This window comes from Typopeltis vanoorti, chromosome 23 (assembly GCF_054136105.1).
Source record: "Typopeltis vanoorti isolate ZY-2024b chromosome 23, IOZ_Tvanoo_1.0, whole genome shotgun sequence".
In the NCBI taxonomy this organism is placed as follows: domain Eukaryota; kingdom Metazoa; phylum Arthropoda; class Arachnida; order Uropygi; family Thelyphonidae; genus Typopeltis; species Typopeltis vanoorti.
In genome coordinates, this window is record NC_143571.1 from 40,763,467 (window position 1) to 40,780,876 (window position 17,410).

The 17,410-nt window shown below is 35.8% G+C and overlaps 1 protein-coding gene across 2 annotated transcripts in view; it reads right to left on the minus strand.

The window, feature by feature from the left end:
- The window catches only part of LOC150093795 (uncharacterized), a 311,113-nt gene that overhangs the window by 131,615 nt on the left and 162,088 nt on the right, over positions 1 to 17,410 (minus strand). The window lies entirely within an intron of this gene.

Consider the following 17,410-nt stretch of genomic DNA (forward strand, 5'->3'; position numbering starts at 1 on the left):
CTTCATTTTCTTCTTGTCTCTTGCTTCTTCCTCTATGTTATTAGAGTATTTGAGGCTAAGGACACATCTTTCCCATCTTATTAAACTTTCCTCTTCACTGCAATGTCTTCCCTTTCAGGTATTTTCTCTAACCTAAATAGGTAGGCCTTCCATAATGCCTGATCAGTGAAGAATGAAGGATTAGACCAAAATCCCAATCAAATGATGGAAAACAAGTAAGTATAATGAATGCCAAAGTACCAGGACTCTGTACTTTTGCCCACACTCCTCTTCTTATTCATAAATTACTTAACCTCAAAACTTTTTCCATCATTTATCCAACAAGACTATTGCAATATTCATCCTTTTCATTTGACAATCCTTGCAACACTCACATATCCCAAGCTACAAGGTCTTCTATAATCTATGCTTGAAACATTAATGCCATCAAAACTAGCCTTATTTCAAGCAAGGAAGAACATCCCCTCACCTAACACCTTTTCCTGGAATAAGCTAATCACATCAACAACCTCTCCTACATTCCAAAAAATCTTATTTGGCTCAAGACATTTCTCACCTGTATAACTAACAATATCAATCCCTGATCCTACTCCCACATTACACATATGGGGTGAAGAATTGTAATAATTTCGGCTTTCATTTTGAAATTATAATTAAATAAACTTTCTTGCACCATGAAAAAAACTATTGTCATTTCAAGCACAGGACATAAATGAGTAATCAAAGCACACAACAGTATGCCGGAACGGAAGTTGCTCAGTTGCATTTCCGAGCATGCATGGCAGTGAAAAGAATGTTAGGAGACCACTTGGTGTTCAGCTGTTTGGGAATAGGAAAGCAAAACAGGAGAACCGTGAAGTCTGTATCATCAAATATAAGAGAACTGAGCAGAAATTAGGAGAAAAGTTAGAAATGGAAGACAAAGGATATATATATATATATATATATATACTCTATACTATAAAATAAGCTGAAACTGAAAACGGATGTAGGCTGTAAAATTTCTGTCAAGGTATTTGAAACTCAGGGGCTACCCTGAGTGTTGAGTCTTCAAAATTCGAGTCATCGAAATTCAAGGAAAACTGGCCCACCAGTCCGGAACTTGGGGGGGGGGGGTGCCGTAGGTGTCAGGGTATAAAAAAAAATTATATATATATATATATATTTTAAAGAGAGATAAATGAAGTTTATTGTAGTAATTTGGGTGAGAAAGTGAAAATCGTCAGTACTTTACTTCGATATGATAAAAATTAAGAAGGGCTATAATGTCATACAATTCAATACATAAGCTGTGTAGAAAGAATGGATGCGAGTGTTCGGATATGTAGAGCGAGTTTGAGCGAAGATTAGATTTGTATAAGAGGGATGGCCTACACCTGAATGCGTTTGGTATCGGGAGTCTAGAAAAACTAATAACTGGTATGAGACCTAAAACAGAGTCAGGCAAACTAAATTATAAACAGAGGAATAGTGAGAATATGAGTATAAGAACGACAATGTTATATAACTGTGTTAATGATGGGAATGGGCTTTGTCATGGAAATGTTGATGAGGAGAGAACAATTTCAACTTTGTGTTTGTCCAGTTTAGATCCATTAAACGTGTGAAAAGATGTCTACATGTATAAGGCATTAGAGAAGAGTAGAGATCTGCATGCTGTCCAACTGTGTCAGGCAGACTGCCGACAAGAGTATACACAAAAGAACATGCAGGTAGATTATTATGTCTGTAGACGAATGCTAGGAGTATCAGAAACAAAGCGATAAGTTTGTTGCCTTAGTCAATATGTTGGGACCTCAGATTGTAGGCGTTAGTGAGACCTGGCTATCAGAATCAGACATACTAACTGGTAACGAGTAAAGGGTGCACTATTTTTTAGTAAGGATAGAGAGGATAGGAAAGGAGGGGGCATGCTGCTAATGGAATCGGATGACTTGAATCCAATTAGAGTGGAGACCTATGATTGTAGTACAACTACTAACAGTATTTCACGTGGCAGTTAGTTTGAAGCCATCTGGTGTGAGGTGGAACCTAACAAGATCAATTACATAGTATGGTGTTGTTACAGACCTGGTAGATCGGTTGCTAGTGATGAAATGCATCACCAAATAGACAAGATGAGCACAAAAAGAGTAATCATTATAAGAGAATTTAATTATACAAATATTGATTGGGTAGCAGTATGAAAATGAATTTATTGAGCTGTTGCAAGTTAACTTCCTCAAGCAGCATGTGTCCGAAGGAACTCGAGGTCAAAGAGTGTTAAATTTGATTATAGTGTCAGAGGGTGTTTCAGTTAAAGATGTAACTATTCTGAACTCCAGTTGGTGACAGTGATTATGTGGTATTCACTTGGGAAGTGACTAAGTTTATGAATACTCCATTCAGAAAAGGTTACATGCTGAACTACAAAGCAGAAATTATGAGCAATTAAGGGGTATACTGAGTTCAGTAGAATGGGATCGGTTGATGGAAGGGAAGTATATCTACGATGCATGGGAAGCATTTAAACAATACTTAAATGATGCTATAGCAGAGCGTGTCCTGAGAATTCAAAGAATAAATAGGGTAGGAGTCAAATGGATATGTAATCTTATTAAGCAAGAGATTCGTAAGAAAAGGATGATGTGGAAGGAATACCGTATGCATAAGGATGATGTGCATTATGAAAATTATAATACGCAGGTTAGAATAGTCAACTGTTATACAGAAAGCAAAGTCTGAGCATGAAAAGAAATTGGCTCTGTGTACTAAAGACAACCCACAAGAATTCTATCGATATGCTGCAAGGAAAAGAAAGAATGTATGAAAGTATAACTTTTCTAAATGCAGATGGCATGAGGGTTACAGATGCAGAAGAGGTTCTTCTACTAATGAGTGCCCATTTTGTTAAAAGTTATCAACCTGGTGTATGCAACATTGAGCTCGCTGCTACCCTCTTCACTGGATGAAGAAATTTAGGTGTATGAGGACGAGCTATTAGAGCTGCTGCACAAACTAAAAAAGAATTCAGCAATAGGGACTGATGGAATATCAGCACGTGTGCTAAAAGATTGTTCAGCTGAACTGGCTATTCCTTTGACCAGGCTGTTTCATATGAGTCTCAGAACAGGGAAGATTCTGCAGGAATGGAAAGAGTGTATGGCAATTCCATTGCACAAGGGTGGTGCAAAGACTGATATATATCCAACTATCGACTAATTAGTATCTCAGGAGTCATGGTGAAGATTTTGGAAAAATTTGTTAGGACTCCCATTCAGAAATGGGGTGACAGTGAATCTCTACATTGCAACGAGCAACATGGGTATACTAAGGGAAGGTCATGTTATAGAATGTGAGCAATTTGCTCACATTCTATAACAATGTTACCATTGAACTAGACAAGTGGAATGGATACACCCCGATACTTTTGGATTTTGCTAAGGCTTTTGACAGAATACATCATAGTAGACTGTTGCATAAATTGGAAAATATGGGTTTGGGTTATAGAATATTAGCGTGGATAAGAGGATGGCTGTCTGAAATATCAAAAAGTGGTATATGGAGGATATGAGTCTGCAAGATTTAAGGTAACCAGTAGTGTACCACAAGATCAGTACTTGGTCCACTGTTATTCAATCTATATAATGATATTGGGAAGGATTTGACAAGCAACATACAGCTATTTGCTGATGATGTAAAGATAGGTAGGGTAATCAGGAATGCTGCTGATATGCAGTACTTGCAAAATGATTTGAATAGGCATGGGAAAATGGATGTCAGTAAATGTAAAGTCATGCAATTCAGTCTGATATCCAATGTCATATTATATTGATGAAATTATGCTTGAAGAAACTGATGAGGCTAGGGATTTTGGAGTGTTAGTAGATAGGAAGTTGAAGTTCAGCGGCTATGTAGCAAAGGTTGCAAATACAACTTAAAAGATAATTGCATTGCTGAAACAAATGTTTGCATGTAAAGATAAGAATGTCATTTTGCCTATTTACAAGGCATTGATAAGACCTCACTTGAACTATTGTGCGTATGTCTGGTCACCTGGTTTCCATCATGATTCTGATATATCGGAGAGAGTGCAAAGGAGAGCGTTTAAAATTATATCTGGGATTATGGAGTACTAATTATGAATACAGACTGATAATTTGTAGACTGCAGGCAGTAGCAAATAAGAGAAAAAGGGATGGTATGATTGAGACTTACAAACTTCTGAAGGGGATCATACAGGTTTACAGTTAATGGAATTTTTCAATTTATTGAGGGTGGGGAAAGGATAAGAGGGCATCCTTGAAAGCTGAGAATGAAGGTCACTAAGAAGGGGGCGAGGGCTTGATTTTTCTCTCATAGGGTGGTGCGTGATTGGAATGGATTACCATTGGATGCTGTGAGTGCAAGCAGCGTGAATGAATTCAAGAATAAGTATGATAACTGGTGTGTGTAGTATATGGTCTCCCTCGATGAGTCCCTAACTACCTGGAGGTCTTTCTTAATAATAATTAATCCCTATAGGATTTATTATAGTTAAACAAGAAACTTTATTGATTTACAGAAATGGGCCCAGTAAAGTCTATGTTGTATATTTAGTATTCTCAGTTGTAAGTGATTTGAAACTTACAATTTTAGTAGATATTTCTTCAGTAAAGTATACTGATACGGTTTTAAGTGATTTATTCAATGAAGTATGCTGAAGCTTTCATATAGAAAGAGAATTAATTTTAAAGAAAAGAAACAGTTAATATCGTTATAGTGATTTATTCAGTAGAGTTTGTTGCTACTTTCATATAGAAGTAAACCAAGTTACTGAACTGTTTTGCATGAAGTTATGTTTTCTTCTCTGTTTCATGATTTCAGATGCAAGAAGAGTTTCAATTATGCTATTATGTTACTGTCATATAGAAAGCAATTTTTGCATTAGTTTTTTTCTCATATGAATCCAAGAGAATGAAAGTTCTATAGGAGGCAAGAGACTAAATGTTGCAGAAGTAGAATAACTGTTTATGCGACTGAAAGGAAGTTGTGCACATTAAAGTGATTTTCTTGTTGAAGAATACACCGGTGCTTGCATAGTTAAGTAGTTGATTTGTTGTTGTATATATGTGTTATGTCAAGATTTTTATTTCGATTATAAGATGTGTGAAGACTCAATCTCTTAATAAATTTCATGAGTTAATAGTTTAATTTAGAAGATAAGATGCTTATGTGATATCTTGGGATACAAATCTATGTGAGCTAGATTTGCCATCTAGTTTTAGGTGTTCTTTTTGTTTTGAATTCAAGAGTTAATCATTTGGAGTGTGAGAGTACATAAAATACCCCCCTCCTCCCCGACACACAATTCTCTCATATACTCACTCCAGTAACTATCCCAATTCAACTATTTTATTTATTCCACTTCTAAAAGTATTTTCACAGGCACTGTTCAATGAACTCGATAACCATTCCTCCACTTTTCCTCATGCCCACGAGCAGCTGCTCGTCATGGTCAACATCCACTAACTCTCTTAGGTCCAAAAATACCAACTTCCTAGGCACACTCCCATTCCCCTCCTCTTCCTTTTTTAATATTAATCCCCATTTTCAATCATAAGAAACTCCATATGAAGTATACAGGAAAAAAAATGAACACTTGGAGAGCCTACATGCTACACTGCACTACCACCCAGCACAAAAATGCATCAAACACTCAAGGCATATTTCATATCAAATGAGAAGAAAAACCAAGAGTATGAGTACCTGAAGTATAGTAAATGGTTATAACATGAAATCTGTCATTGACATCTTACAATAAGCCCAGAACTGACCGAGGCTACCAGTCAAATCAACAATACCATATTTACTCGAATATAACATGCACTTTTTTCCCCAAAATTAAAGTTAAAAAATCAAAGTGCGAGATATATACAGGGGATTTTCGGAAACTAAAATTTTACAGGAAAAAACTAAATTGACATTTATAATTAAATCCTCTGTATTCGTTATAATTTATAATTGCTCAATTTACAAAATAAATGCATTTAAATTTTAATTAGCGTTATTTATGTGATCGGCCGATCACCTTCATCACATGATATATTTGAATCTTTAGCGACAATGCTTCTGTAATTAAATTAAAAGACAGTTTTATTATTGCTTGTCCTTTTATCACTTCAGAATTATAAGATCATTATTTAAAAAAAAAAATAAAATAAAATTGAAAATGGGTATGACTTACCAAGAATCTCCTATTTGCTATTGCTAATGAGCATTGTCAAGGTCAACTATCCAAATAGCATCATCTTCTATCCCATCTTTAAAAAAACAGGGCATTAGAGATTTTTTAAAAAATCTCTAATGCTCAGTTTTTTTAAAAAAACTCTTTGCATTTATTTCTGGCAAAATCATGACCCAAGTTCTCAAAATCCAGTTACACAATAGTTCTAATGATGTCACTTAATCCTCCCTGCCAGCATCAGGTCATAGCCACCTGGCTGCCATCACTCCGTGTAGAATTTTCAAATGCAGCCCTTGAATGGTTTGTTGACTGATACATCCAAGGGCTGTAGACAAGGTGGTTTTGCACCTTGAAGAGAGCTGGGCATTGAAATAAGGCCCCTGGCCATTTGTCCCCAACTGTTCTAATGCAATCTTGAACCATTGTAGTGTCCACCCACCCTTTTTTCTTGAACTCTTACATGAATTCCAGGGGGAAATTTTCCCTTCAGCATTGTTTTCCTTTTCAATATTACGTCCCTCTGAAACTGCCATAACAACATTCACCATTTCTTAAAATTTTAAACTTATTTCATATGTGAAGTTAATTTCTTTTTTCGTAAAGTAAAATCAGGGTGCTAGATATACGCAAGGGCGAGTTATATTCGAATAAATACAGTAACATTCACATTTCAATATCATATATATTCAAGTAATGGGGCAACTTCAATCTTCTTCTGTTGGGATGATATATAAAAAAAAATCTATAATAAAGCAAGCGATTAGGGAAAAGAGCAATCTGTTGATGTTTCCTTGAACAGGTGATGGCCATAGCCCTTGGAAAAAACAAAGTGTATGTGTGGGGGGGAGGAGGCAGTTCACAAAAAACAAAAGGTAGATGGAATGAAAGAGGATATAAGACTAGAATTTGGTTCATTAAGTTTTAGAGCAAAGTAGAAGAATGGTGGTTGCCAGTTTGATTGGGGAATAGTAACCATGAAAATAACTACACAAAGACAATATAGAAACAGAGTACCTATGAGTGACTGGAAGGAGTCTGAAAGAAATTTTGAGAGGGAAGATGATTTAAGCAGATGGCATCAAGCATTGTAAGGGAGTCTGGTACATCCTCAAATGTGCAAACAATATTTTAAGGATGGGGGAGACCTGGGATTTATAGCATTAGGAGTCATCCAGATGAGTAGTAGTGCACTGTATGAAAGAAGAAGAGTTTTTTTTTAGAAGTTAAGAAGTGTAAAAATAAGTGTGAAAATATGTATTTTTTTATATACATATATTTCATTGTGTTTTTCTTCCACACCACTAAAAAAAGGTTAGGTTCAAATGATAAGTATTCTTTTAGTATTTCTGTTTTTTTCCAATATATTTATTTGCTTTAAGAGTATACTAGTTTCTCCAAAACTTAAAATAAATCTCATATTACATTCACTTATTTTAGTCTAATAAATAAGAACAAGAATCTTAGTCTCACAAATACATTAATTTTCCTAATTTCAAAACATGTAGGTGATATCATAAAAGAATAAATATTCACATCTAATTAGTGTATTAAGTAATTGAGCAATTATCTCAGATACTCCACTCCTGTGTAGTATCTGATGTGATGGGTTTGTGCCAAGAAATGCAAGATGACAGTCAGCCCAAGAAGAGAAATATGATCTTGACTGAAAATTATCAAAAATAAAGGAGGCTGAAACTGAGTTCTTACGAGGAATAAGAAACTGGTTAAAAAGGAATAAGAACAGCTTACCAAATATGTGATGCTGTTATACAGGTAGCATAACTGCATCTCTTGTATCGACTTGATCCTAATCTTACATGAACTGAGGCTGATCAGTTTAAATGCCTTCTTATGTCTCTAATATTTAAAGATGGAGCAAGATGAATGGACCGATTATACCGTATTTTAGTGCAGACAGTTATATTCTTGATACAATATGTTACATATATTTATGTGTTTCTGTAACAGAAGAATATCTGTTTGGCCATACATAAGGCTCAATTTATTATTCTTAATGTAGTCATTAGGTGTAAATATTTATTCTTTTATGAGAGCAGGATATAATATCCTATCTGTTTTAAAATCAAACAAAGGACAACAAGTAACAGTAGCTACAATGATAGGATTTACTCAGATTATTATAAGAAAAACTAAAGTTCTACTTGCTTCATCAATCACACTGACAGCTTCATCAGAAAAAATCATACTAGTGAATATACAAATAATAATAATAAATAAATAAAAATAGAACACTTCTAACAGTCCTTGTTTTGAAATCAAAGTCATTAATAACAAATCAGTCACATGTCATTTGACAGATTCAGTATGAAACATTCATTATTGTGCAAAGTTTCTGGATAATTACTGAAATAATGGAGATCTGATAACACTTCCTCATACTGTAATGAAGTATGAGGCTGTGGTTCCTGTTTACCATACTATGGGATCATATCACTTCAGAAAATTCTTTAAATGACCTTAAAAAGAAATTGTCATACAGGTAAAGCATCAAGGCAGGCAGAGGACTGGTCCATTTGTAATGAGAAAATGTGTACAGTGAAGCCACTATTATCTTTCCTTTCATACTCCCATGCCCCCCCCCTTTTTTTTTTTTTTTGAATTTAAACCTCTTCACTAAAAAGATGAAAGACAACCAATCAACCTATTATCTTTATCTCATTGTTCTCAAAAGCAACAGATCATCAACAACCAACTTTTTTTACTAATTGGAGGCCAACCCCATAAATTAGCAATCACCAAGATGGATTCTACCACCTTCACTATACAGGAGGACTTTGTGTCCAACGCTAACTTTACCGTTGGACACAAAGCATGGGAAAAGTGACAAATTCAAGTAGTTACTCATGAATTTTCAGGGTTTTGGATCTCTTTGTAGGGAGGCCTCCACCTCATTGGATATGTGGTTTGCTTTTTCCCCGTTTGTGATTCGGTCACTAATTTTTCCTCTAATCATTTACTGCAAGTCAGTGAAAAGTTTCATTTCTTCAGATTAGCCAATCAATGCTGGGATATAGATATACTAGAACTGTGTTTTCATCTACTTTTATACCCAAACAAATACCAAATGAATGTGACAGCTCAATTGGTATTAATTCGGGGTGCACATTTTAAACACAGTTATTGGGAGGAGGAGGATACCATATGAACTAGGAGATTTACTGGTATTCAGATTAGATTTTTCTCACATCATGCTGATAGAAGATATGATGAAATGAGGTAAATTATTCATCATATAGTGAAAGAATTTTCCTTGGTCATCTGTTCAAGCTTTGTATAAGACTGGTGCCAAGGGGGCAGCCTTAATTTTAGGGAATGGTACCATAGTATGTCTGGATGAAGGAGTTGAAAACATGAAAGGACAGAATCGCACCCAAATAGCCTCAAGTGAGAGACCAGAAGGCTCAGCTACCATATGAGCAGGAGACAAGTTTAACCCTTGATCCTTTCATATGGTCTGATTTGTATTTAAAAGAAATTGCAGAGGTAGTGCTCACTAGTTTTTACATGGATGAGGAGCCCCTCATTCCTGGAAGGATTATTTCAGTTATCCAGTCAGAGCAAGTGTTTGGATCAGGAGAGCATAACCACTTATCAAAACAACAGAAAAGATCTGCAGAAATCAGAGGCCATCCTAACAGGATGGCCTCTGATTTCTGCAGAATCTTCACCAATCCAGTGGCATCACCTTGTACTAAATGAAATGTGTACAACATTATGGTTGAAGTTACCAAGATGAAAGCTGACATCTACACATTTGGAGAGAGAGAGAGAGCTGGTTAAGAAAGTGTCCAGGGTGTAAATGAGGATTATCTGGTAGTGGACGATGTACCATTTGTATCTGAACATCACTAATGGTAAGCACTTCATTTTCGTTTCCACCTTGATAAGTGAAGTAGACAAGGGAAACCAGTTTAAATGATGAACACCAAAGTCTTCTCGCACTTTGGATATAAATAATCAGAGATTATGATGGTTATAGGAATTAAGAAAGCAGTAAACTCATTGAAGTGTAAAGCAATATGCATGTAAACTACAAAGACAGGATTTCAAATTTCATAACAGGTGACCATGGACCAAGAGTAATGGGTCATTATCAATGACCTATTATATCATGATAATAAATCATGTAACTTAGGAAGGGAAAAATTAAGTGATAATTAGAAAAAGTGAGGGATGGAATTTTATGGCCGACTTCATGGATGTGAAAAGAATAAGTATTATTAAATCAGATATTTAATGGAGAAGCTGGTGCAAAAAATATTTTTTATTTTACTTTTAAATATTTAAAAAAAAAATGTTATTTCACTTAAAAATAACAAAAGACTTATACATTCAAGGAGCTATACAAGCTTGTTCAGAGCCGGCATTTAACAGATATCCACATCCACAGCATAAATTCACCACATATTTATGCAAAATTTTGCATAAATATGTGGTGAATAATCAAGTTCTCAAAGAAACACCATAAGATAAAACTAAGCAGAGAATACAATATGTCATTGAAGTCACACTTAATCTGATAAATCAGATTAAGTGTGACTTATCAGTAACTTGCATTAAGTAACAATTAACTGAAGATTATAGACTAGCCAGGAATAATTACTCCAGACAAAGATCTTTTGTCTGGAGTAATTATTCTGAAAAATTGAGACAAACAGTTCAGTGATAGATAGTACTCAACAGATATAGTCAAAAATACATACATAAATACCTGAAATAGAAAAGGGCCATCAGAAACCTTGTAAAGGCATATGAATTAGCATGATGTGTAGCATGAAATACTCATAAACGAAGGTATAAAAGTTTTAGTTGGCTACATTGCATATTTTGGAAGACCTGATCAAAAAGTCAAATTCCAGAAGAGTAGATGTCTCATAAAAGTATCCACAAAAAAGGGAAATAAAACTAAATAAAAGAACTAGAGGAATTTCTCTGTGTTCCACATAAGATTTATAGAAGCTTATTTAAGAAAAATCTAAGAAAAAAAAATCTGAGGAAGGGAAACTTGAAGAAGCTGTGCTCAAGTTATCAAGATAATATTTTTACTTGGAAAATAGTTAGGACCTCCTTAATGGTATCTCCATATTGGTGCGATACAGAAGCTTATGTACACCAATGACCTCAAGAGCTATGCCAGTAGCTAAGCTACTGGTAAGGCCTCCATAGCTGGAGAGATTGAGAGCTATGGGCTAGACTAAGAGAGATACACAGGTCCTCCAAGGTTGGGAATTTTGCATAAGGCTGGTTACCTTAGCAAATAAAAAATTTCTACAACTCAGATGCTAGAACTGGAATCATCAGACCCGAAAAAATAGAAAATAACCAAGTAAGGATAAAGGTAACCAATTAGGAATCTCAGACATTTTAAAAGTAGCCATGTGGAATGTGTAAAGCATAACAACAAAGGAACTAGAATTAGTAAAACTAAAAACATTAATATAAACAACAGAAATAAAAAAGAAATTAAAAGGAACGAAAGATATAGATGGTTTTACTATGCTATATAGCAGAGTGGACCAACATATCAGAGATTCTAGCAGTGTGGTCATTTTAATTAATAACAAATGGAAAAATATAATAAGAAAGTACAATTTTGAAAATGACCAAATTATAACAGTTAAATTAAAAACAAATAGAAGCTAGGAAAGAGGATTCCGAACAATTTTATAAGGAACTACAAAAACAATGCAATAAAAATGACTATATATTAATAGAAGGAGACCTTAATGCTGGAGTTGGACATAATCCAATCTCAAATGTCTTAGGAAAATATGGAGAAATTTGCATGAATGACAATGGTCAAGAACTATTTGACTTCTGTACTTTCAATAATTTTAAAATAACTTATTTAAAAAAAAATAAATAAATAAAAATAATTATTACTTTTTCTTGAATTCATTCACACTGCTTGCACTCACAACATCAAATGGTAATCCATTCCAATCATGTACCACCCCATGAGAGAAAAATGTAGCCCTCGCCCCCTTCTTAGCAGCATTCATTCTAAGCTTCCAAGGATGCCCTCTTGTCCTTTCCCCACCTTCCATATATGTGGTAACGCAGGTGGTCAGAATAGCATCAGTTGCACAGCTCCCTTGTACACAGGATGATGTCTTTTGGCACACTGACTTACGAAGGTAGGTGCTCCCTGTGACCGTGCATGCAGCCGTGTGCTGCAATCTGTTGGCGTGTAACAAACCTAGTCTCGAAACTTTTTGATACCACCTCGTATATTGAATAACAGTGGACCATGCACTGATCCTTGTGATACACCACTGGTTACCTCAAATCTTGCAGACTCACATCCCCCATATACCACTTTTTGATATGTCAGAGCCATCCTCTTATCCACGCTAATATTTTATAATTCAAACCCATATTCTCCAATTTATGCTACAGTCGACCATGATGTATTCTGTCAAAAGCCTTAGCAAAATCCAAAAGTATCATGGTGTATCCATTCCACTTGTCCAGTTCAATGGTAACATTGTTATAGAATGTGAGCAAGTTGCTAAAACATGACCTTCCCACAGTAAACCAATGTTGCTCGTTGCAAAGTAGAGATTCACTGTCACCCCATTTCTGAATGGGAGTCCTAACAAATTATTCCAAAATCTTCACCCCAACTCCTGAGATACTAATTAGTCAATAGTTTGATATATATCAGTCTTTGTACCACCCTTGTGCAATGGAATTGCCATACATTCTTTCCATTCCTGCAGAATCTTCCCTGTTCTGAGACTCATATGAAACAGCCTGGTCAAAGGAATAGCCAGTTCAGCTGAACAATCTTTTAGCACACGTGCTGATATTCCATCAGTTCCTATTGCTGAATTCTTATTCAGTTTGTGCAATAGCTCTAAAACCTTGTCCTCATACACCTGAATTTCTTCATCCAGTGAAGAGGGTAGTAGTGAGCTCAATGTTGCATACACCAGGTTGATAACTTTTAACAAAATGGGCACTCATTAGTAGAAGAACCACTTCTGCATCTGTAACCCTCATGTCATTGCAATTAGAGGAGTTATTTTTTCATATTCAATCTTTCTTTACTTGCAGCATATCAATAGAATTCTTGTGAGTTGTCTGTAGTATGCAGAGCCAGTTTCTTTTCATACTCAAGCTTTGCTTTCTGTATAACAGTTATGACTATTCTAGCCTGCTAATTATAATTTTCATAATGCACATCATCCTTATGCACATGGTATTCCTTCCACAATCCTTTTCTTACGAATCTCTTGCTTAATAAGATTACATATCCATTTGACTCCTACCCTATTTATTCTTTGAATTCTCGGGACACACTCTGATATTGCATCATTTAAGTATTGTTTAAATGCTTCCCATGCACCGTAGATATACTTCCCTTCCATCAACCGATCCCATTCTACTGAACTCAGTATACCCCTTAATTGCTCATAATTTCTGCTTTGTAGTTCAGCATGTAACCTTTTCTGAATGGAGTATTCAAAAATTTAGTCACTTCCCAAGTGAATACCACATGATCGCTGTCACCAACTGGAGGCAGAATAGTTACATCTTTAACTATTCTGCCTCCAGTTGTTGACAGTGATCATGAGATATTCACTTGGGAAGATTCTGCATGAATCTTCCCAAGAGGTTAAAATATTAACTTCACAAGTTAATATTTGGGAAGTAGTACTACAATCATAGGTCTCAACTCAACTGATCACAGGTCTCAATCCTCTCTCCTATCTTCTCTATCCTTCCTAAAAATAGTGTACTCTTTACACTCGATACCAGTTAGTATGTCTAATTCTGATAGCAGGTCTCACTAATGCCTACAATCTGAGGTTCCAACATATTAACTAAGGCAACAAACTCTAGTCCTCTGTTTCTTATACTCTTAGCATTCGTGTACAAACATAATAATCTACCTGCATGTTCTTTTGTATACTCTTGTCTGCTATCTGCTTGACACAGTTGGACAACTTGCAGATCTCTATTCTTCTCTAGTGTCTTATGCATGTTGACATCTTTGCACACGTTTGATTTTGATAGATCCAAACTGGACAAACAAAAAGTTGAAATCGTTCTCTCCTCATCAACATTTCCATGACAAAGACCATTCCTGTCATTAACATAATTATATAACAAACTACTAGAAGAACAAATTGGTTTCCGAAAAGCAATCACGCATAGATCCAATTTTTAGTTTAAAATTATTAATAGAAAAGAGAATTTCATAAAGAAACACACATGGCCTTTATTGATTATGAAAAAGCCTTTGAGAAAATTAGTAGACAAAAATTGTTTAAAATATTAACCTATTTAAACATACCAAACCAACTTTTATAATCCATACAAGAAATATATACAAGAAATAACAATTAAATTAGAACACATCTCAGAATGGAAAGATATATCAAGAGGTGTACGACAAGGATGTACCCTTTCACCACTGCTTTTCAATATATATATAAATAAAATTATAACAATTTGGAAAAAGTATAACCCATTTGGTGAATACAAATAACCCCACAAATGAAGATGGATACACTACTATTTGCAGATGATCAAATAGTATTAGCTACATCAGAAGATGATTTATAAAGATCATTAAAAGATATCTAAAAACAATATAATATGACAATATCTAAAGAAAAAACAAAAATAATGGCAATCAAAGGTGAAAGCCCAATAAGAAGTAAAATAGTGATAGACAATAAAATATTAGAACAAGTAAGTACTTTCAGATACTTGGGATGTGATTTATGAAGAAAAAGAAAAAGAATGATACCAAAATATCAAACTTTGTCAAAGTAAATGGCATAATAAATAATATATTTAAGCCATGACTAGTACAAAAACACACTAGAATCAGACTATATAATACTAGTAGCAAGGCTTACACGTTGGTTAGACATAACTGGTAATTAGTTTACGGAATTAACAACGCAAATGAAGTATATTAATTAAAGGTAACTTTAATGAATCACTTCTATATTTCGGCAACGTCACATTGCCATCTTCAGGAACATAAAGATATGGTATGTGCACTCAGGAACTAACACAAAGCAAATGAGGAAGAAAGCAAGAAACTAATATTGTTCCTAAAGTCCTAATGGTGCCCTCTGGTGGCTAATTTGGTAGTCTTGGCAGTTGGGCTGAAGTTCTCATAATGAAAGTCTCCCAAATTTGGGGCAGTTTGATGCACCCAAATTTGTTGAGGTTAGGAACGTTTTTTAGAGCTGCTGAAGATTCTTTGAATAACCTTTCGTATTTAAACTTGCTGGGATGAATTATTTTTGTTTTCTTCCAACGAATTTTATGGTGGGTATCTAAGGCATGGTCTGCCAGCCCAGAGCGGCTGTACTGGTGAAACCGGATGTAGTCTTGGTGTTCTGAAATCCTGATATTTGTTGTTCTGCCTGTTTGGCCAAAGTAGGACAATTTGCAGCTGCAAGGGACCTGGTATACACCAGGTAGGTCTAGGGGAAGTGGTTGGTCTTTGGTAGAGCGGATAAGGGATGCCAACTTTTTATATGGTCTGTAACAGGAAGTAAGGTCATATTTTTTGAGGATATTGGTTATTTTCTCAGAGGTGCCCTGGATGTAGGGGATAGTGATAGACTTGGTGTAATCTTTATTGTGGAGGGGGGGGGGGTTGTGGTTTGCAGGTTTTAGTATTTTTTGGGGTTATAGCCATTGGCTAAGAAAGTGTTGAGGATGTGGTTTAGTTCAATAGTCAGGGCCTTGTCACCTGAGCAGATTAATTTTGCCGTTATATAGTGTTTTTATCACCCCATATTGTTGCGGGGGGGGGGGGGATTGCTGGTGAATGTATCAGCCAGTATGGGTGGGTTTTCTGTAAACAGAGAAAACCGAAGATCCATTAAGCTGGCGGGTGATTAAAGTGTCTAGGAAGGGGAGGGTGTTGTTTTCCTCTTTTTCTAAGGTGAACTGGACTCTGGGGTGTTGGTTGTTTAAGTGTGTTAGGAAGGAGTGGAGTGTGTCTGAGCCATGTGACCAAATAGCAAACACATCATCCACATAACGAAGCCAAATAGTGGGTTTTTGTGGGGCGGAGTTTAAGGCTTTCTCTTCAAATGTCTCCATAAAGAAATTGGCCAAGGGTGGGGAAAGTGGTGAACCCATGGCTGTCCCCTCTATCTGTTTGTAGAACTTTCCTTGCCAAACGAAATAGCCTGAGTTCATTGTGAACTGAAATAGGGCTGAGATATCGGGAGGAAACTTGGCTTGGATGAGCTCAAGGGTTTCTTTGAGTGGGACATTAGTGAATAGGGAGGAGACGTCAAAATTGACCATTATGTCAGTGTGTTGGAGTGTGAGGTTTTCTATACTGGCTTTAAAGTGGGCTGAGTTTTTTTATGTGTGATGGTGTGTTGCCAGTGTAGTGTGTGAGCGTTTTGGCTAAATGTTTTGCTAATTTATATGTGGGGTGAATCAATGCCATCCACTATGGGACGCAATGGCACATTTTGTTTATGTATTTTTGGGAGTCCATATAATCGGGGGGGGTCTAGAGTTATAAGGTTTAAGTTTGTTGGTGACTTCCACAGGCCAAGAAGTGACTTTCTTAAGGAGTCTGTGGACAGTTCTAATCTGAGAGCTGGTCGGATTGTATTCAATGGGGAGGTAAGTAGTACGGTCTAGTACTAAGCATTTAGCTTACCTTTGTAGTCTTTTTGATTGAGTACCACAGTGGCGCTTCCCTTATCAGCTTTGGTGATAACTATTTTTTTGTTGTTTTTCAATTCTTGTAGGGCTGCATATTCGTTTTTGGAGGTTTGGCTTTAGTCAGAACACCGACTACATCCAGTCTTACGTTGTTGGCGATATGGTTAGGCAGGTTGCAAATCCCACGCTCTATTTGGATCACGATTTCCTCAGCAGGTATCCTTTTAGGAGCTAGGGCGAAATTGTGACCACGTGAAAGTGCGGCGAGTGCTTCAGGCTTTAAAACTGCTGACGAGAGGTTGACTACAGTTTTGAGTGATGGCTGTTTATATTCCTGAAGATGGCAATGTGACGTTGCCGAAATATAGAAGTGATTCATTAAAGTTACTTTTAATTAATATACTTCATTTGCGTTGTTAATTCTGTAAACTAATTACCAGTCAGACTATATAGTGTCTTGTCAAAAGCAACTCTACTATATGGAAGCGAAACATGGACCATAAAAAGGAAAGATGAAAAAAG